The sequence below is a fragment of the Oreochromis aureus genome, linkage group 22 (assembly GCF_013358895.1).
Source record: "Oreochromis aureus strain Israel breed Guangdong linkage group 22, ZZ_aureus, whole genome shotgun sequence".
Lineage (NCBI taxonomy): Eukaryota > Metazoa > Chordata > Actinopteri > Cichliformes > Cichlidae > Oreochromis > Oreochromis aureus.
This window is the reverse complement of record NC_052962.1, coordinates 36,881,201-36,903,843: the sequence shown is the minus strand read 5'-3', so window position 1 is coordinate 36,903,843 and position 22,643 is coordinate 36,881,201. Positions and strand designations below refer to the sequence as shown.

The window sequence follows — 22,643 nt, the reverse complement described above, 5'->3', positions numbered from 1 at the left end:
TAATTTTATTCATTTTAATAAAGCTGGAATTCAGTTGTGTAATTGTTTGTTATTTGTGATTAAAAAAACATCAACAGCAGTGAACAACGATGCTTGATCTGCCCCACTGTTACATGTCACATGGTTGTGATCATATAGCTACAGAAAGAGGTGTTATAGGTAGTGCTGTCACAGATAACAGCCTCATTTAAAAGATACTGATTGTGTCTGTTTGTGTTTTACAAGAACTCATTTGAAGCAAAGAGCAGTGACTGTACCTCCACATGTCTGAGCTCCTCACTCTTTCTGAGACTGAGCTCAGCTACTCTACAGCATGAACCTCTGACCTCATTAATTCATATTTTAAATTAATCCAGATATATCCTGACTAAATATTATGATAAGCATGTGAATCCATCAATGAACCATAAAAAAAATTGAATAATAGGAAATATTTTGGAATAAGAATATTCTGAAGAACAAACTGATATATCTGCTCAATACTATGATGGATTGAATTATTCCTCGATAAACAGCATCGTCAGATTGATCCAAGTCCATGTCAGTCAGATGATTTCCATAGAGAGGCACTTTGCATCAGCAGCACCATGCTCCAGTGCTCTGGGAGAGTTTATAGTCCTGAGAGTTGAACACTGGATGACTGACAGCTGTCCTTCATCACAACAGAAGCCACAGAAATCCTCCTCATCAAAAACATGACTTTGATCTGCGTCCTCATCTGGACTCTCCTCTGCTGCTGCTTCACAGGTAAAGTCCAGAGAATCAAACTCCTCTCCTCTATCAACATCTGTCCCTCTGAAATGAAGCCCACAAAACCATGAAGCTGCTTTATGTTTTTGTCTCTGTATCCTCAGAGTCCAGAGGACAGATCACAGTGACTCAGCCTGGAGCAGTGAGCTCTGCTGTGGGAGGATCTGTGAGCATCAAGTGTGGGACCAGTCAGAATGTTTATGTTTATAACAACAACCACTATTTCGCCTGGTACCAACAGAAAGATGGAGGAGTTCCTAAACTGCTCATTTACCTTGCTAGCACTCGAGTATCAGGGATTCCAGCTCGTTTTACAGGCAGTGGATCAAACTCTGACTTCACTCTGACCATCAGTGGAGTCCAGGCTGAAGATGCAGCAGTTTATTACTGTCAGAGTCTCCATAACATCAACAGTCAGTGGGTGTTCACACAGTGAAAAACAGTCGTACAAAAACCTCCCTCAGTCAGACTGAACAGAAACTGAACTGACTGCTGCAGCTGGAAGATACTGCAGAGACTGATACAGTTCACTGAGGACACACACACACACACACACACACACACACACACATTTTTTTAAAGATTGAAAAGAAAACATTACATCACTCAGAAAATTAAAATGATTATTAAATCAAAGTCAGCATTGTCAGTGACTCAGTACAATAAATCCCTATGACAGTAGCAATCTCAGCTTCCAACTAAAATATTGTGTTCAAACCAGTAAATTAATTAAATTTTCCTCTTTCTCGTGATTGTTTTCACTGTTCTAGTCTTGTTTCAGTGATACTATAATTGTGTTTTGACTTTAAAAAAAAACCTAGTGTTGATTACGGCCGACCTGGACTAGAGACAGAATCAGAATTATCAGAATCAATCAACTGAACATCCCATCACGTCTCTTGTGAACATGATAAAATGTCCACTTAATCATAAACTTAATTCAATAATGGAGTTGTACATCTGGAGTAAGTAAGTTTTCTCTCAGGATGTTTTGCTGCCCGTAAACATGTTCTCTTGTCATTTTCTTATGAATCTGTGTTTTTTTGAATGTTCTTAATTAAGGTAAGGCACATTTTCCTGTTACCAACTTCCACCACAAGGTGGCAGCATCATAAAGAACAGCAGTTACTACTTCCAGATTTCACCAAGTGCATCTTGGTCTATGGCAGGGGTTACCAACTCCAGACCTCGAGGGCCGGTGTCCTGCAGGTTTTAGATGTGTCCTTGATCCAACACAGCTTCTTTAAATAGCTAAATTACATCCTTAACATGTCTTGGGGCCTTTCTCAATATGCGCATTTGTGTGTACTTACGTTCGTGTACTCGTGATACGTCATCAGTCGGAGACCAAGTACTGTTCCAATTCGGCACGGATCAAACCGAGAACGCGAAAAAGTCCCGGATGTGTTCTCGCCCGCCCGCTTTTATCGAGCATGCATTGGTGGTGACTTGTGTGGACTTGGTACAGCTAAATATCCCAGAATACATTTCGTCCGAAACTCAGACAAAGGCCGTTTCTCAATTCTCAAGTACGTGAGTACGTACTCGCATTCTCGGCGAGTCCGTACTCCCGTGCGTTCTCGGCCAGTACGTACTCGCCGAGAACGCGAGTACGTACTCACGTACTTGAGAATTGAGAAACGGCATTGAAGTTCTCCAGAGGCCTGTAATGAACTAATCATTTGATTCAGGTGTGCTGACCCAGGGTGAGATCTGAAACCTGCACGACACCGGCCCTCGAGGCCTGGAGTTGGACATCACTGGTATATGGTTCTGTGTGTTTGCTGTTGTGTTTTGTGACTGATACACACACACATACACACACACACACACACACACTTTTAGAGAGTTGAAATTTTTCTGCTTTAAACATAAATTATCATAAAAACATTCATTCCTCTCTTTACTGTCTGCAGTATCACATTCAGGGATTGAAGTAACATCTCATAAAACAGTTTAGCTGGAATGAACACAGGGAGGATTTCATTCTTCGTTGTGAATAATATGCTGAAATATTTAGAGTAAACTCTGCAAACACCATGTGTTGAGAAAAATAATGTAGTGATTTAAAATTTAGGACTGTTTACTGTATTTGAATAGCTATGATTGATAATAAAACAAAATGAAAACATTCACCCAATTACTTTTACAGCTGACCCGGTTATTTTGGTGCATGAAATATTTGGAATTGTAAATGATGATGACTTCTCATGTTTTTACTTTTATTATGAATAATCATCCTGATGAAGACTCTTAAAACTCCATCTGTTATTCCAGGACAAACTGTTTCTATCAGATGTTAAATCAGATGATCCATTAGCAAAAATATTCACTGATATCTTCAGAAACCCAGAGAAGCTCATGAAGCTAATCTCCATCACTCTGGTGTTTTTGATCATTTTACTGGAGGCTGGTCTGGGACTGACGTCACTCCGATCATCAGTTCAGAGTTCAGAATTAAGATGCAGTGGTTTGTTACTGTTAGCAGTGTTTAAGTTTGTTGTTCATACAAAACCCTCACACAGCTGGAGAGGAACTGATCTGAGAGCTGCAGTAAAACTGAAGACCAGCAAGATATAAACAATAGTTTTATCTGAAACGTTGTGGAATTTTGTAAATAAATTCTGCAACACAGAAAGAGCTGTGGTCAAGCTATTTATTACTGCGAGCAGGAGAGCCAACACACACATCGAACATCACAGTTCACAGTCATGCCATTCTGCCCTTGGGACGTCTCGGCTCCACCTGGTTCTCTGAAGACTTCTGATCAGCACCCAGTCTCAGTCTGGAGATTCCACCCTCGGGAGGATTTCTTCCAGCAATACTGTATCTGTACCTGTACCTGTATCTCCTTACTAGAAGGAAAAACTTCTAACCATTTTGGAAGAATATCAACGATCATCGATCAGCATGTTACTTTCTGTTCAGTGAACTTTACTTGTGGGTTATCAAAAGCTGATCTGTACCACCTGTATGGGTTTAATACCTGTACATGAATTGTTAGTCACACAAAACATAGAAAAATCATTGAAAATCGTAGAAAAATCACCAAATAGTTTTAGAGTAAACCTGGAAGCCCGCCTTTTGACACATGGTCTTTCCCGTGTGGCAATTTACCATAATTAGGAGAATGAGGAAAAGAAAAAGCTTAGGTACATTATTTCATAGACAATATCCGGGTTTCTCCTCTGGCGTAGCTTCGCTGTGGGCCTGTAAACCTGTCTTAGGAAATGAATTAGCGTGGTGTTCATGTTAAGTCTGCTTGACTCTGGTTTCGGCAGCACATCTGCTTTATAAAAACAGAATCTTAGAATTAGTATAAACTTCACATTCACAACAACTGTAGGTCAGAGGAGAATAAGGCATCCAGCACTGCGGCCACAATTTTGTCATGTGCAATGGATTTTCCTGAATCAGGAAAAACACTATTGCTTCCATAATATGCCCAATTCATGGATCATCCCGCATGTTTATTCAGAATTACTGTAAATAGTGACTGATCTTAAGCAATGTCACTTACTTGTTTCAGTGTTATGAGCTCAGCAACTTGAGAGAAATACTGATATGATAATGAGCCCAACACTAAGATGTTCTGTGATCACTGAATCCTGCTTTATTTCCACTGGTGTCTGTCTGTGTGATGCCAAATCCTCCACAAAGACCTTTAAAAAAAACATTAGCCAGTTATGCATCCTGCAGATCAGATCTGGACAAACTGATTCTAGAAATGGCTCCAACAAAGTCACGTGGTTAACCATCCGCTGCTGTCAAATAAGTTATGCTGGGTTTAACACAGTACATTCTTCAACTGTGACATTTGGCATTTTTCAACAATACATTGTGGCATCATAAGCAACAAAAGCTAGTAAATACACACTTTGCTCTACAAGAATCAGTGACACAGAAAGTGTCAGTTAAAGGGTTAAGTCTCCATGGCCCACAAGCTCATGTGGACCTAGAAAGTCTTCTCTTCTCTGGTTGCTGTCATTCTCCGCTCCTGCAAAACAAAACAAAACAACTTACATAATCCAGCCTTTTCTGTTTGGGTGAACTGTTTAGCAGCATTTACGAAGTCATACTGACACATCTTTCATCTAAGCATAAAGTTGGTGCAGTCTTTAATCTCAGTTTCAAGTCAGTCAAAGCTTTATTTACATCAACAGTCTGTCACAGTCCAGTCAGTCCCGTCACATCTGTCATTGCTGATAGTGGAGCCTCTCGTGGACATATTTGAGTATCCACTGACAGCAATATGACATCATATCGCAAAAGAAAAAGAAAATAATTCTGCATGATTTTGGAATGGATTGAATCACTACAACCCTTTTAGACTTGGGGCTTACTATCTGATGTGTTCAGTGTCCCAGATAGATGAATTTCTCCAAAGCCCATTGTAATCTGGAGACTCACACTTTGAGATTGTTTCCAGTAAGAATATTTTTTGTAGCACTTTAGTATCAGTCTTGCAGGCCTGCTGAAAAGCGTGCTCATTATTAAATCATCAACACACAAAATATCACCCCCGGAGAGATGACACATGACAGGTTTTATTTATGTCCACTGTTACGAAAAAAACATTAGGCCTAGTTTTAGGACATGTCCAAGCATAAGGCTGCCATTTTCTTAGAAAGAGGAAACAGACCCAAACTCAACTGAGAGGATCAGCCTAAAACAACAAAAAAAAAAAATCAAAAAAAAAAAAAAATCCCCAAACCTTCAGCCAGATAAATCACAGAAAAAAAATGTTTTTCTGGTGGAACAATATGGCGTGAGGATTAAAACTCTAGGTGCCATGACATGCAGTGTTGCATTCATTGTTTCTGGCTTTAATTACTTACTGATGCTTACTTGGTCCGAACTCAGACTTAAGAGTCACTACCCCCATTCATTTCCCCCACATCATATTCACTGGTTGCCCACAAGTGCTCCGAAATATCACACAGTTCTGGAGAGTCGTTAGCAGCTGCACAGTTCACACAACACTAATGTTTACTGTCAGATGCTGACTAAACACCTCATTGCAATGTTTCATCCCTGGAATGTGACTTTCTTCCCCAGGTCTGTACTGTTGCACTAATCATAGACCCAATCATTTTTTTTAGCATTTAAAATAAAATCGTGTGATATGCTGTCATGTATTTTAAAAGGGGACTTTGACCCATGTAGTCAGGTGTTTGTGTGTCTAGGTCCAAGCTTCACCCATACTTCAGAAAAAGGAAACTCAGTCTGTCAATACAGGACTGGGGAACTGTTAAATTCTCCATTTGAACATGCCCTGTTGTAGAGACAGAGTGGGTGTACCTTCCACACTGCCATCACAGAACTGTGAAACTGACACTGCCAAACCAGCCATAGACTCTTTGGTCCTGAGAATTAAGCCCAGTGATGTACTGTTAAATCCTGTTATTATGAATGAGCAGGCTGAGGGGGACATTAGTGAAACAGAATGTGGTGATGATTCTGCACACCCAGGACATGCGTCTTTCACTAAGAAGGCTTCTTTTTAGGCTGTTACAGCATCTTGGGCCTTATTAAAGACTGTGCCTCAGCCCCTGCTGTCCATTAACTACAAATCAAGTGAGAGAGCCTCTGATCTGACCAGTAGTAGGACTGTATTATCTTTGGCTAGCACCCCCCTTTCTGGGTTTGTTTTCCTTGTTCCCAAGTCAAATAATGAATGTTCTGTTTGTATAACCAGGCCAGCGAAAGAAGTGTCTGGCGTTGATCATGAAGATGTATGTTATGTTCCTGCGCTGATCGGTCCCCATGTTTCTCACTCTGCTGATGGTTTGACCAGAGTGAGTGCTTTGGAGGCCGACATCAGCGACTGCTTTTCTACACCAGTCCATCGGAGCTGGAGAACTATTAAGGGTCTGCCAGGTTTTCCTATGTCTGAGAATGGCATTGCAATTTCTGTTAATACAAAACTGAAGGACTGTTTTAGTTATGCTTCCACGTTATCTAATGACAAGGTTGAATTTTTTGTTTCCAAGACTGTCGGGGGTGAGAGCCATGCTAGTTGTTACAAACCAGCTAGCCCTTTAACTGCACCCCGGGCCAGGACCTTTTGACTGCAGTTTATGAACTAGCCAGTTCACTATGTTTTCTGTGCAAAGCCAAGTCCATGTGCATTCCACTCACTAGCTTTCTACAGCCGATCAGTGTGTGTGGCTGAACCCCTCCATAACTCAGTCTCGCCAACGGGTGGCTTAGACTCCAATAAGTGTACTTATTCCCCATGTGGCTGCCAAATTATTGTGTTAAAATCATCTGCACACAGTCCTGGTTGTTTTATGTGGGTTCACGAATCAAGTCTTGGCCTTAAGAATCACGCTTCCAGGGACAATATAACTATCACTTGTGTCACTGAGCCAACTTATTTCAGGTCTGAAATGTTGTTTAAATCGTGCTCCAAGACGGAAGGTGCGTTTAGCCCCTCAAGAAGGGCAACTGAGGACAATTTGAACTGTGTTAAGGACTTAGAGAATTTAAGGTCTTTGTCTGTCGTTGCTCCTCTGCTTACACCTGACGGTTAATGTTCGAACTTTGTGATCCCTCCCAGGGTGGCTGTGGTGCTGCCTGACCTCTCACCTGGGTCTGATCTCCAGGTGGAGGCAGTGGTCACTCAGCCAGCACCTGCGCTAGCTCCCGCCACTAGGGTTAGGGCAGCCGTAAGTCAGCCATCTCATGCACCTGCATCTACACCTCAAGTGGGGGTGGCTGCCGTCCGGTTTGTTCCTGCACCCAGGTTGGTCCCCAAGGTTATGCCAGTCAGTACGCAGCTGAGCTCCGCACCCGTCCTAGGCACTCGGGTCGGAGCGGCTGTCGCTCTGCAGGCGCCTGCACCAGCTCATGTTTCCATTGGAGATTCAAGAGAATCATCGCCGCCACGACAACCTCCATGTCCACTACAGCCATCCGAGCAGTTAGCAGCTCAGCTCCCGGTCCCGTTAGCAGCTCAGCTCCCGGTCCCGTCAGGGGCCTCCATAACTGTTCGTCCTGCATCTGCTGCTGGATGCCCGGGTGTGCCAACCTGGCACCCCGTGGCACCCACGCCGCTTCACGCCTGCTCAGCTGGAGGGCCCGAGCAGCCCGTCCGGCCACCTGCCTCGTCAGTTGGAGGGCCCGAGCAGCCCGTCCAGCCACCTGCCTCGCCTGCTGGAGGGTCCGAGGAGCCCGTCCCAGCCCCACGCCTGCCTGTTGGAGGGCCCGAGCAGCCCGCCCAGCCACCTGCCTCGCCTGCTGGAGGGTCCGAGAGCCTGTCCAGCCCCACGCCTCGTCTGCTGGAGGGCCCGAGGAGCCTGTCCAGCCCCACGGCTCATCTGGTTCTGCCAAGCCACGTCCCCGACCGGCGCCTGCCAAGCCACGTCCACGACTGCACTGTCACCGGCCACTTTCCAGGCCGTCAGCTGGACTTCTTGGCTGTCATGGGCGTCCACGTCCCGCAGCTCGACCCAGGCGGCCACTTTCCAGGCCGCTGGACGTCATTGGTGTCGTGGACGGCCTACTGATCTCTGTTACTGCCATCTTCCTCACGGCCGGCCTCCGGACCTGCTCGGTCGGCGCCGCTGCCTCCCACGCGGCCAGCCTCCGGAACTGTCTTATTTTGGACTCTTGTGCTGTCGCCCTCCGGGTCGACCCCCAGAACTGTCTTGTTTTGAACCTTGTAACTTGGACCTTCAGCATTATGTTTTCTTGGCTCTTTTCGTTCATGTTTTGGTCTGGGGTCCTTGTTTGGGTTTTGTTTTGTTGGTTTGTTTCCTGCTCTGTTTGCAAAACTAAAGACCAGTACTTACCTCATGTGAATTTCAATAGTTGTTTTCTTTACTTCTTACTTTTTGACAATTTTAAATGATATGTTATGTATGCAAAATACATTAAAATGCGTTATGTATTTAAAATACAATATATGAGTAACTGTATTCCGTTACAGTTACCGCTTAAAAAGGTGGTATTCAGAATAGAGTTACTTTGTTGAAATAAATGGATTACACAGCGGTCTTTTCCTGTTTCATATAATAATAATAATAATAATAATAATGGATTGGATTTATATAGCGCTTTTCAAGGCACCCAAAGCGCTTTACAATGCCATTATTCATTCACGCTCACATTCATACACTGGTGGAGGCAAGCTACAGTTGTAGCCACAGCTGCCCTGGGGCAGACTGACAGAGGCGAGGCTGCCATATCGCGCCATCGGCCCCTCTGGCCAACACCAGTAGGCGGTAGGGTAAAGTGTCTTGCCCAAGGACACAACAACCAGGACAGAAAGGCCAGAACAGAAAGGCCGGGGATCGAACCGGCGACCTTCCGGTATGTTAGGCTGTAACATGTTATATAAAAATGTCAAATAAAAACAGAGATGAATGAGTCTCAGCTGCGGTCATGTTTAAGTTTTGCATCCTGTGGTCAGCATCATGCATCCAAATTTTTTTTTTTTTTTTAACCTGTCCCGTTTGGTTCTTTTGCCATCAGAATTATTGTCTAAAGGCGAAGAAAGATGCCCAACGGATTTACTTTACCAAATGGACCATCCCAGCCTTGCCGTAATGGTCCATTTGATTCACCTTTATTGTTTATTTTATTTTCACTTGCTGAATACGGGACAGACTTGACTGGTGGAAAGAAAGGGAGAAAGAAAGAGGGAAAAAAAAAAAAAAAAACCTGAGAAGAGGGACGGGAAAAAGGGCAAAAACAAAACCAACAGAATAAGCAGACAAAAATACATATATCGATCACCTGGATCACCTGTTGAGAAAGAAAAAGAAAGCAAGCAGAAGAAAACGAGAGTAATAAACAAGATCACAATGATATATGGGAATATGACAGTAAATACTAAATATTAAACATTATTGTGCAGCACGTGAGATCGACAGCGCAGTGTGTGCTTTGAGGTAGGAGCCAAAAAGGGTGTAGTTTGTGTGTGTGATCACCCGTGTGTGCACCTGTGAGCATGAACGCACTTGTTTTTAAAAGGTTCCTTCATGTAATGATCTGCTAGAGGGTGTGGGGGGCCACTGCCCCGTCCTCCAGGGCATGAAGCAGGTATGGAGGAGATCAAACTCCAGACATCCAGAGGCCCCCAGAACACAAGAGACCAAGGAAGACCAACAGAGGGCAGCAGCCACACTATCCCAGAAAGAGCTGAGGAGAGTCCCAGATGAGGGGTCACTCAGCAGCCGCGAGCAGAAGCCGGGGGCTGCAGTGACGTGCCTGTGAGCTCCGCCGGCAGCCAGCTGTGCCTGAGTGACCGAGCCCCGGGCCGAGAGGCCGAGGCACCCCATCCCCGGCGTGGCCCGAGCGAGCCCCAGGCTCCATGCCCCGATAAGCAGCCGCCAAGGAGTGAGCCGGTGGGTACCTGGGCGCCCACCCCCGGACACAAAGAACCACCAACGCACCGATGTCTGAGGGCGTCTGCCACCGGCAGGGGAAGTGGTGGGGGGAGATGGGCCTCCAAACCTTGGAGGGCCTGAGATGTCCCCAGAGAGGTGGCGTCTGATACCCAACCTGACATATAGACACAGACAAACAGGCACACACAGATACAAACATCTATTCCCACCCTCATGCTCTCATATACAATTACTCAACACTCACCCAACGTGGAGACAGACATAGAGAGACACTGTACACACAATCACACTCCCCAAGCGTACTCTAAGCCCCGGGTCTAGGTACCCTTGCCCCTGGAGGGGGAAACTGCGCCCAGACCCAGGTGGTGTTACCCTTTTCGCTGCGGTGGGGAGAAGCAGACTGCCCCGACTCCGCAGCAGCAGGGAGGCCCCACATTCCAGACCCCAGTCGGACGGCCAACTCCTCCTCCTAGCCTTTTTTTGCATCCAAAATTTAAGTTTTGAAAATTATACCTTTCCTCTGATTTTTTTTATGTCTTTCATTTTTGAGGCCATGTTTACATGTGCAGGTTAGTTTTTTGGGGAAAACTTTTCTATTCTGTGCTATTGCTTACATGTAAGTGGTTCTTTGAGTTGCTAACAGGTAAGTTCCTAAAACGTCTTTCAGGGTGAAGTTTCTCTGAAACTCTGTTAATGTGTTTGTGAGTAAACATGTACAACATTACTTTTACTTTTTTTAATGTGAACAAGACGACATCAAATTTTGTCTTACAAGGTCAAATGTCTGTGCCTTTATCTTCAGACTGCATTGTTTCCATGTTTCTGTTTTTTGGCATTTGGCAACACTTGGGGTTATATCACAAAGTAGAGATGGACCGATCCGATATTACGTATCGGTATCGGTCCGATACTGACCTAAATTACTGGATCGGATATCGGGGAGAAATAAAAAATGTAATCCGATCCATTAAATATCAAAAAAGCAGCTCACAAAACTTGCGACACAGCGTAACTCGGCTCATAACCGTAGCAGTCGGAGCAGTATGCATCACGTGATAGAGCGGCTGTGTGTATTTGTAGCCTCGCTACCAAACCAGCATTTCATCTCCGAGGAAGTTATCCCAGAGAGAAGTAAAGCAAGTGTGTAAGTTCATCTCTGAATGTTTGTAAAGCGTTCCCATGTTAAGCTTAACAACCGATATATGGAGCGACTGCCTCTCTCTCCCTCACCTTCCTGCTGCTACTTCAATCGTGAAACTGCTTAATGATCAGCTGATCGGCTTTTCTGTCGCGAGTCCGTCTCTCTTCTTTGTTTTTGGCCCACTTTGCACCAGAAAGAGGAAACCAGTGGCTGAACAACAGCAGCACGTTTAACATTGATAAGCTGTTGTTAGAATTTATTTAATATTACTTTCTACACCAGGATCCTTTTCTACGTAGCTGACGGCTGGTAACTGTGCAGGGGCGGATCTAGCAAAGTTTAGCCAGGGGGGCCGATAGGGGCATGAACAGGGAAAAGGGGCACAAAGACATACTTTTCTTTCTTATTCTCATTTAAAATGTCTAGCTTTTAATAAATAATTATCTGAATCTTACACCCAAAGTTTTAATCTGATGTAAAATGTATAGAAGTCCATTACTGTATATAGTAACTGTTAAGTCTAATATACCCTAGTAAGCTATAGTACTTTTTCCTTTGGGAAGGTACCATCTGTGAATTCTGCAATTCTGTTGAAGAAAGATGTTGAATCTATTTAATTATTCTTGAAAAATAATTTATTTCTGTGCATTTTTTCCACCCTGCATCAAATTGAAGTTGATTACGTCGATTAAGCATCATCAGGTGAAGGGTGGGGGGTGGTTCCCTATTTTCTTTTGCTGGGAGTTTGCAACCCTATTAGAATAGAATAGAATAGAATATTCTTTATTGTCATTGTCATACGTACAATGAAATTGAGAGATGTCTCTGATCAATGCAACATTCACGAAATAAATACTTAAAAACTATGTTGTAAATACTAAAAACTATGTTGTAAATACTGTAGAAAAATAAAATAAAATACAATCTTCTCATACAGTAAATGCACCCAAGCAATCCAGGCCTAATGCCACATACAGTCATTCGACATAAGTTGATATATCACTCAACAATCAAACACTCAGTCAATTATGTTAGCGTATCCAACAAAACATGTTTAAGACATTCCAACAGCGGGCATAAATAACAGCAGGGGCAGTGAACGTCATCTACTTTTAGTAGCATTGAGACAGGATATTGCAATTGGGTAGAAACTGTGTTTGAGTCTGTTAGTCCTTGTGTATATTGTTCTATACCGTTTACCTGAAGGCAACAGTTCGAACATGGAGTGTCCAGGGTGTGAAATGTCTTTTATAATGTTATGGGCTCTTTTGAGGCAGCGAGAACTGTGTAGGTCTTCCAGTTTGAGGAGAGGGCAGCCAATTATCCTTTGGGCAGCGTTGATTACTCCCTGTAGTGCTTTCTTCTGAGCCACTGTGCAGCTAGCGTACCAGATGCTTATGCAGTACGTTAGTATGCTTTCGATGGAGGCTCTGTAAAAAGACACCAGCAGTCTCTGTGTGATGTTGTTCTTTCTGAGTACTCTCAGAAAGTACAGTCTCTGTTGTGTCCTTTTCAGTAGTTCAGAAGTGTTCACACTCCATGATAAGTTTCCCTCTATGCTGACTCCCAAGAAACGGAAGTCTGCCACCCTCTCCACACAGTCGTCGTTGATGATTAGTGGTTGGATTTCTGTCTTATGTCTTCTGTAATCAATTATGAGTTCTTTAGTCTTTTTCGTGTTTAAAAGAAGGTTATTATCCTTACACCATGAAGACAGCCGCTCCACCTCCTCTCTGTAGGCAGACTCATCTCCTCCAGATATAAGCCCCACCACAGTAGTGTCGTCTGCGAACTTTACGATGGTGTTATTCTGGTGGGCGGGGATACAGTCGTGTGTGTAAAGCGAGTAAAGCAGTGGACTAAGCACGCAGCCCTGTGGCGACCCAGTGCTTAAATTTAGGGCTGGAGATGTGTGACATCCCACTCTCACTCTCTGTCTGCGGTCGGTGAGGAAGCTATTAATCCACTTACAGGTGCTGTGGGGAAGCCCCAAGTCTTTTAGCTTAACATCCAGTTTGTATGGGAGAATTGTGTTAAATGCAGAGCTAAAATCCACAAAGAGCATACGCACATAGTTTCCTTGCTTCTCCAGATGTGTTAATGCTGCATTGAGTGCTGTTGCTATGGCGTCCTCTGTCGATCGGTTTGCTCTGTAGGCAAACTGGTGTGTGTCAAGGTTACAAGGTAGGGCTGCTATGATGTGATAGCGCACGAGTTTCTCAAAACACTTCATCACCACCGGGGTTAGTGCCACTGGTCTATAGTCATTTAGACTAGAGATATGAGGTTTCTTAGGCAAAGGTATTATGGTGGAGGTCTTGAGGCAAGGTGGGACATTTGACTGTTCAAGGGATTGGTTGAAGATCCTAGTGAGAATATAGGCAAGCTGATCTGCGCAGTCTCTCAGCACACGTCCTGGTATGCCATCTGGGCCGGCTGCCTTCCTCGGGTTAACGGCCCGCAGGGTGCGCCTCACTTCATGCTCTCCCAGAGTGATGATGGTACCGCCACTGTGGGCTGTGTGGTGTGGCTGCTCCTCTAAGGCGCAGGGTGCAGCGACCTCAAAGCGTGTGAAGAAGATGTTCAGCTCCTCTGCCAATGCTGGGTCGCCTGCAGCCGCACCTGTTTTGGACTTGTGGTTTGTTAGCTGCTGGACACCCTGCCACACCAACCTGCTGTTCTTACTCTCCAGGTGGTTCTCGATCTTCCTCCTATAGTCCGCCTTGGCCTTCCTTATGCCTTTTTTCAGGTTAGCTCTAGCCCTGCTGTAGCTTTCCCTGTTTCCGGACCTGAAGGCGCTGTTCCTTTCTTTTAACATCTGCTGGACTCCCCGGGTCATCCATGGTTTTTGGTTGGTGTAGACCCGGATCTGCTTATCTACTGTGACAGTGTCTATACAGTGTTTGATGTAACAAAGGACACTGTTTGTGAACATTTCCAGGTCTTGATGTTGGAAGATATTCCAGTTGGTTCTGTCAAAGCAGTCCTGTAGCTGTTGAGAAGCGCCCTCTGGCCATGTTTTTACAATTTTAGTGATAGTCGGCGCAGTTCTCCTGATTGGGGCATATGCAGGGATTAGGAGCAAGGATAGATGGTCAGATTGGCCCAGATGTGGTAAGGGTCTAGCCCTATAGCCTTTCTTGATGTTAGAATAGACTTTATCTAAGGTATTAGCCCCTCTCGTAGCACATTTCACATGCTGGTGGAAGTTAGGGATTGCTGTTTTTAAATCCGCCTGATTGAAATCACCCGCTATAATGTGCACTGCGTCGGGGTATTTGCTAAGTATGTTGTTAATGTTCGCATGTAAAAGCGCTAGTGCCACGTTAGTATTTGCATCTGGCGGTATGTAAACAGTTGTTATTGCTACCACAGTGAACTCCCGTGGAAGATAGATAGGCCTGCATTTGACAGTCAAATATTCTATGTCCGGAGAACAGTGCCTGTCTATGGTTACTGTGTTAGTGCACCAGCTGTTATTTACGTATATGCAGATTCCCCCTCCTTTTCTCTTACCGGAGTCGTTTGTTCTGTCCTGGCGCTGTACGGTGTAACCTGCTAACTCAATAGCAGAGTCCGGGATGGACTGATGCAGCCAGGACTCAGTGATCAGAAGAATACATGAGTTTTTAATACGATTGTCCGTTGTTATTTGTAGCCTTAGTTCGTCCATCTTGTTCGCCAAAGATCTGACATTCGAGAGATATAAACTCGGGAGCGGTGGTCTAAAAGGCTTCCTCCTTAGCCTGGTTAGCACGCCAGCCCGACAGCCTCGCTTCCTCCTTCTCTCTCGTCGCCGCCTGCGTCTCCTTCCCTCTGGAATAGTAATCCAAGGAGCGCCCGGTCTCCTTGCTACTTCCTCTGGTATTTTGTGTGAGTGAATAAATTCTGTGGACACACTCACACGGTAGCTCACTCCGATCTTAAGGAGATCGTGTCTGCTGAAGATGTTATTCGCTTGACTGATCGCGCACAAAACAAAACACAAAACGTACAAAAATAACCAAACACCACACCGACCAGTGGTACATCGAGCTGCTGCAACTGTGTGCGCCGCCGCCATTTGCATTTAGTTAGGTTGCATTTAGTTAGTTAGTTAGGTTGCTTAATATTTCTGCTAAGTACTCTTTAAAATACCAGAATAGGAAGGATGGAGTAGGTTTAAGTTTATTAGATTGATCAGTATTGCTGAACTATGAAATATTTTGGGCGCAGTGTATTTTTTACATACAGGTATAACAGAATAGCTTTAGTATTGTTGTTTATTTAAACTGGAGTATGAACTTATACAAAATGCAGCAAGATATTTAAAAAACAGTTTTATTGATTAAAAAATACACTATATCGGATTCATATCGGTATCGGCAGATATCCAAATTTATGATATCGGTATCGGTATCGGACATAAAAAAGTGGTATCGTGCCATCTCTAGTTATAACCAGTGATGTGAATAACGGCGTTACTTTTTTCAGTAACGAGTAATCTAACTAATTACTATTCCTATCGTTACAACGCCGTTACTGTTGCTAAGAAGAACAAGCGTTACTATTTTTCAACAACCAGACGGTTGAAGCTGTCTTCAGCTTCCTGCATCAGTTGTAAGGAAGTAGCTGTCTACGTAAGTAATCTGGGGGCTACATCTTTAAGCAGGCGTGCGCGCTCCCGCGGACGGCAATCACTTTCTGCCCGATGATCACTTTTTGGCACAACACCTGGAGCTCAGGGGGAAAAACAATCGCATGAGTGCTGCTGTTTGACTGAGGAAGATTAAAGCAGTTGTGGTAAGTAGTGATGTGTCGGTCGCGAACGAAATGGCTCTTAGAGCCGGATCTTTGATGTGAACGATGCGAGCCGTGGGTTTTTTTTTTTCTTTCTCTCACCCTCTCTCTCTCTCTCTCGCTCTTTTTTTCCACTTCACTCCGCACGCGAGCCTTGTGCTTTGCGCTGGGCAGAGGGGGGAGGGGCAGTAGTTACACTCGCAGTAGCACAGGAACAGAGCGGGAGGGAGAGACAGAGAAAAAGAGCCAGGGACAACAACGTCACATTAGAAAGGTATAGTGATCATCCACAACTATTTTCAGTTGCAGATGATAAAGGATTCAGAAAGCTTATTCATGCAGGCCCATATGACAGAGAATATGCATCTTCTTTTTGTTTTCATATTTTAATTTATATTTAATTGTGTTGTGGTTTGCAGTGTTTTGTGTTGTTTCACTTTAAATTTGTTTAAAAGGAAAAAGCTGAAAATTTAAATAGTTGAAAGTTGAAATGTGAATAGTTGGTTTTTGTATTATATGATTTATTTATTACATTTTATGTAATAAAATGTAATGTAAACAGATGTAGCTCTGTTTTGGAAGTTCAGTTAACGCTACAAATGTGTTTTGGAGTTTGTATGTGTTTTGTCTCTAGGGGCCACTGTATATATTTATATATAAACATATAAATATAACCACTTTCTTTTACATTAGTAATTCCTTCTGTGCATAATTTTATATTATTGTTAATAATAAATTAATTAAAGCAACAAAACAACCTGAAGAGCTGGTTCGGAGCTGAAAGAGCCGGAAATCCCATCACTAGTGATAAGCCAATCACATGACCACTTAAAGATGACAAAGCAAGAAGGTGATATATACCAGTTTTTAAATTGTGTTGATAGGCCACGTAAAACCAGAGTCATGATAAACAATATATATGCAGCATTTTTTCCTCAATAGTTGTGTCATGTTTACTGTCTAAGGACAGAGCTAGCAAGATCTCTCTGCTTATGAGAGTGCTTGCTAGCGCTTAAAAAAACAAACAAACAAAAAAACCCAGCCCTTTCGTGTTGGTGGAAAAATGCACCATGTCGACCAATCAAAAAATGATATGGCAACATGACATTTAGTTGTTTAGGAAGAGGGGGAAGTTTTAGGAGTGACGGAGAGAGAGAGAGAGAGAGAGAGGGAGTTTTGAGACGTGAGAGATTTGTGACGTTTAGCGTGTTTGGAGTGTGTAGTTAATGTGTTGTCTTGTGTAGTTAGTGTGTGTTGTGGATAGTTTTGTGTTGTGTGTCAGAACAATGAGGCGACTGCTGTCTCCAGGTAAATGGTTGCAAATAACTTTGTTGTTTGCAAAACTTGTGCATATGATTTTAAAATTGACAATTTATATTTGCATTTAAAGTTATGAAATATGATTCATTAAACATGTTTGTGGTTGTTACAGTAAAAATTATAACTTTTTCTACTCGGATTTTATGGTTTTTGTCTGATTTTAGATCAATTTTGTTAGTACAGTACGTCAAAATGAAAACATAACTGTAAATTCAGACACGTGAGGTTGTGCTGAAAAGGATGATCCCAAACAAGGCAAAGTAAATAGTTTTTAAAGATGAAATGTGGAGGGAAAATCAAAAGTAGTTAAAAATGGCCAATTATACCCCGGACCCCAGAGGTTTAAACATTTTTTTTTTAAGTAACACAATAGTTACTTTTCAAGTAATTAATTACTTTTAGAATCTTGTAAATCAGTTACTAACTCAGTTACTTTTTTGACGAAGTAACTAGTAACTATAATTAATCACTTAATTACAGTGTTGGGCAAGTTCAACACTGGTTATAACATATATTTATTAAAGTTACATACTTGCATCAGGGACTGATAAACTTGTTGGCATGATCTGAGCTGACCAAAACAAATTCCACCTTCCAAAACTTTCTTAGAACCTTCTCCCAACTTTATATAAATTGGATTGTAAGAAAGGCAATCAAAAAATGCACGTCTTTGTACTCTCTGTTATGGACACAGATCTATAGATCTTTATGGACAGAGCAGTATGAAAGACACAAATCGAAGCACTGAGTAAGGTGCAGTGACATGCTGAACAATTTACCTCCTCAATAATCATTTGTTGTTTGTGTCACGGGCGTAAGCTAAAAGGGAGCCCTTCTATAACGGGGAGAGCAGCAGGGGGTGATCACGGAAACAGAAGACGTATTACCCGGTTAAAATAGTCAATAAAAAATAAATACACTTTATTTACACTAAAAAACACTAAAATACCCTGATCAGGGGAGAGAAAAATAAAAACATAAAACTCAGCACAATAAAAACATAACGGTGCTCAGTCCATGAGCTAAGTCCCAAGTTCCGAGTCAGGCTCCGCCACTGTCAAGGTCCTGGGTCATTTTGACCCAGTGTTCTTCGTTTCCTGTGTTTCTGTATCATGTTAAGTTCATTTGTTATTCTTGGAGTTCCTATCGGTCCCAAGTTGTTTAGTTTATTGGGTTTCCCCTCTTGTTTTATTCCATGTTTCCCCAGTCCATCATGTCTGTGTTCTCCCTCCTGCTCCTCAGTGTACTCTCTCTCTTCACTCTGCATCTCTGTGTATTTCCTGTTTTATTGTGAAGGTTTGTGTCTTATGTCAGTGTATTCAGTTTACGTTTCCCCTGTCTCGTCTTGTCTGATTACTCCCAGCTGTTCCCTCCTTCTGTGTATATAAGCCCTGTGTTTTCTGGTGTGCGTTGCTGGTTCGTCTGTGTTCTTTCCTGCCATCATCCTGTGAATTCTCCCTGCTTGTTGTCTCCACTCATGTTCAGATTTGTTGTTTAGGTTTTAGTTTTCCCAGTAGCCTATAGATTATTTCTAAGTTCTGTTTCTTGTCACTCTCACCTTTTGTTTGTTAATCACTCGGTCTCAATAAAGCCCTCTCACTTCACTGCAATATCAGTATCTTGGGTCCTTTGTTAAATTCTACACGGCTCACCCCGCAATCCATGACAGCCAAACTTCCCGGCCGTGAAGAACTGATTACACCAGTGGGAGCCGGGCCGACCATGCGTCCTCTGTTGTCACCTCGCCGCTCCGCTCGAGCTTCCGCTAGGCACAGGAGAGCAGCGGCAGTCACTCTTCTCAATTTCCGGGGTATTACATGAATCTTAACAAGTGGTACTTACCCCGGGAGGCCAGAGTTTGAACTCCGCCCGCTGCTGCTCTCGGTACAAACATACAGTCGGCTTTTCGTCAAGCACCCACTGTCAGCTGTGGTTTCCCACTGAGACTACCCTCGACTGCTCTCAGCTCACTGGGCCAGTTTTCTAATATGGGGCGCCCTTTTGCTAACCTCGGTTTGGCTCGCCGCTCAGTTCAGCTCTCTGTTCTCTTCTCTCCATCCCCTGTCATTACAGCGTCTCCTCTCGCTGCCCTTCAGGTGTCTCTAATCAAGCATCAAGTGGAGGAAGGCGAAAGGGAGGGGCTTCTCCCCAAACACAAACAATATATACAAAAACTTGCAACACTACAATATGCTCTAACAAAAATAAACACTGACACAGCAACACATGCAAAGGAAGAAAATAAAAAGAAGGACATGTCCCATCCCCCGGATGACATTTGTTACTGCTCACTAAATTATACAAAAGTGTGTTGCATCCTCGGTGTAACAAGAATGTGTCTCCACACTCCAACTCCACCCAGGAAAGAGCAAAATCTCTGAGCAAGTGTAAATGCAATGCAGCCGTTTATTGACTTTGGCAGTGAGCTGCCAAAATAACAAACAAAAGATCTCTAAAGGTCCCTAATCTTCTCTGCCAAACTAAAAGTAAAAAAAGTCCATTTGTTTCCCTAAACTCCTACTGGAAAAACAAGGGAACACAGGTTTCAACAACAAAGGCTCACTGCTATGAGGCTGCTGCAGTGTTCAACATATACCGTCAGAGAAAGGGTTACCTAATTTACAAACGTATTTACAACTGTCCCAAAAGAGTTGAGCATTTCTTTGGATGTGCCATTATTAGTTGGAGAAAGCTTTCTTTACTCGTCCAAGTGATGAAACTTTCTCTCACTGAAAACATTACGAACAGAAGAACAGAATTTTGAGGGATTTCCTCACCTGGGTGGTTGAGAATACATCAAGATATTTACAACTATTTACAAAGGACAGATCACAGTGACTCAGCCTGGAGCAGTGAGCTCTGCTGTGGGAGGATCTGTGAGCATCAAGTGTAGGACCAGTCAGAATGTTTTTGTTTGGAACAGCTACCATCTTTTAGCCTGGTACCAACAGAGAGATGGAAGCCCCCTCAAACGTCTCATTTACTATGCTAGCACTCGACAATCAGGGATTCCAGCTCGTTTTACAGGCAGTGGATCAAACTCTGACTTCACTCTGACCATCAGTGGAGTCCAGGCTGAAGATGCAGCAGTTTATTACTCTCAGAGCAGACATGATGCTAACACCCAAGCTGTGTTCACACAGTGAAAAACAGTCGTACAAAAACCTCCCTCAGTGAGACTGAACAGAAACTGAAGTGACTGCTGCAGCTGGAAGATACTGCAGAGACTGATACAGTTCACTGAGGACACACACACACACACACACACACAGACACACACACACACACACACACACACACACACACACACACACACACACACACACACACATAAATGCTTTTTATACCTTAGTGAGGACATCTAATTGACATAATGCTTTCCCTAGCCTCTTACCCTAACCCTAACCTTAAAAATGAATCCTGAACTCTAACACCTAGCCTAAACCCTAAATTAACTGTATCCCTGACACTAAACCCACATTTTGAGCCTTGTGGCTATTTAATAATAGGAGACCATGCTCTGTTGAGGTAAAAACAAACAAATAGATGACCTGACCATTTCTTTACCTGAAAAAGTCTTGGGTTGCCAGTTGTCTTTGGGTCATTATCTATTTGCATTGCAAAATTCTGTCCAATGACTTTCCAACTACTCCAATGAGTAAAATTGGCTCCAACATCTTTGACAGATGAGGTGACATTCTTCAGATCAGTTTTCCTTCTTCATCATTTTCTTTTCCAATTATGCTGATAAAATTTCATCTTGGAACTGTTCCTGCTTTTTTTAAAGTTTTTTTCTGGCAAAGTCTAATCCAGTCTTCCAGTTCTTGAGTGTAACCAGCAGTTTGCAACTAGTAACAGTTTCCTTTCATGAAGATGACTCTTGATCTCTTGGTAGTAGACTTTGACTATGATACAGCCACCTGGGGCTACTGTAGCTCAGAAGCATCCATCCAATGCATCCATCTCAGTCTGAATGTGTTTGAATGTTGCATAGAAAGCATTCCAGTAGGAAAAGCATACAAAAAAGTGCTTGTATTTCTTTATGGGTGAATGATGAAAGTTATGTGAAGTGTTTAGAGTGTTAGAGCAGAAAAGCACTATAGAAAAAACAGTCCATTTCCCCCTTCGGGAGTGTTTCAGACTAATGAATTGGACGTGTAAAGTGGTAAAGTTTTTTTCCTTAAACTATGAATTCTGTCCTCATTCGTTTCAGCTTTCTTCTGTGGTCTTTTATGCCTTATTTGTGTTGTGCTGGCCAATACAATCATTCCTTTTAAAAATGAACCAGGTTGTTGATTTTGATAGTTCTTTTGACCTCATATGCAGGGATCTAATTAACAACCAATAAATGCAATCAGATAATTTGAAATCAACTCATCTGTTTAATTAGTCTTAGAATAATGACGGGACAGGCTTTATCTGTTGATGAAATGGCTTGAAGACAATTGCTCAGTTATTTTTGAGCCTCTGAAAAAAAGAAGTAAAATAAAAAAGAAGTATCCTTGTGGCAAAGACGTCCACATCTTATCTGCTCCAATACAGGATGAAATTTAGAAAACTTACTTTGAGATTCAGTAAAATGTTAATTTGATTGATCCATTACTAAACAGCATCATGAGACTGATCCAAGTCTGTGCTGACTTGGAGTCAGAGCAACCAAAACAAAACTAGACCAGGGGATGTTAAAATATACATTTCTGAATAAATATGAATCATATCATTTAGATGTTTTTACAAATGTCTCTCAAACCAATGTTGACTGACCAAAATGACACCTGTGAATTCACGTTGTGATGACTGCTTGTGATGTAATCCTGTTGAAGTCAGTCAGATCATTTCCATAGAGAGCCACTTTGCATCAGCAGCACCATGCTCCAGTGCTCTGGGAGAGTTTATAGTCCTGAGAGTTGAACACTGGATGACTGACAGCTGTCCTTCATCACAACAGAAGCCACAGAAATCCTCCTCATCAAAAACATGACTTTGATCTGCGTCCTCATCTGGACTCTCCTCTGCTGCTGCTTCACAGGTAAAGTCCAGAGAATCAAACTCCTCTCCTCTATCAACATCTGTCCCTCTGAAATGAAGCCCACAAAACCATGAAGCTGCTTTATGTTTTTGTCTCTGTATCCTCAGAGTCCAGAGGACAGATCACAGTGACTCAGCCTGGAGCAGTGAGCTCTGCTGTGGGAGGATCTGTGAGCATCAAGTGTAGGACCAGTCAGAATGTTTATGTTTCTAGCAACTACCACTATTTAGCCTGGTACCAACAAGGTGATGGAGACCTTCCCAAACTG

The 22,643-nt window shown here is 43.0% G+C and overlaps 1 long non-coding RNA gene and 1 pseudogene across 1 annotated transcript; one reads left to right on the top strand and one right to left on the bottom strand.

Moving 5' to 3' along the window:
* The window catches only part of LOC120435794, a 281,387-nt pseudogene that overhangs the window by 227,600 nt on the left and 31,144 nt on the right, over positions 1-22,643 (bottom strand).
* On the top strand, positions 690-22,184 carry LOC120435806. The gene is made up of 4 exons (XR_005609925.1): positions 690-747; positions 855-952; positions 10,163-10,165; positions 22,174-22,184. It is a non-coding gene; the product is annotated as an uncharacterized LOC120435806 (long non-coding RNA).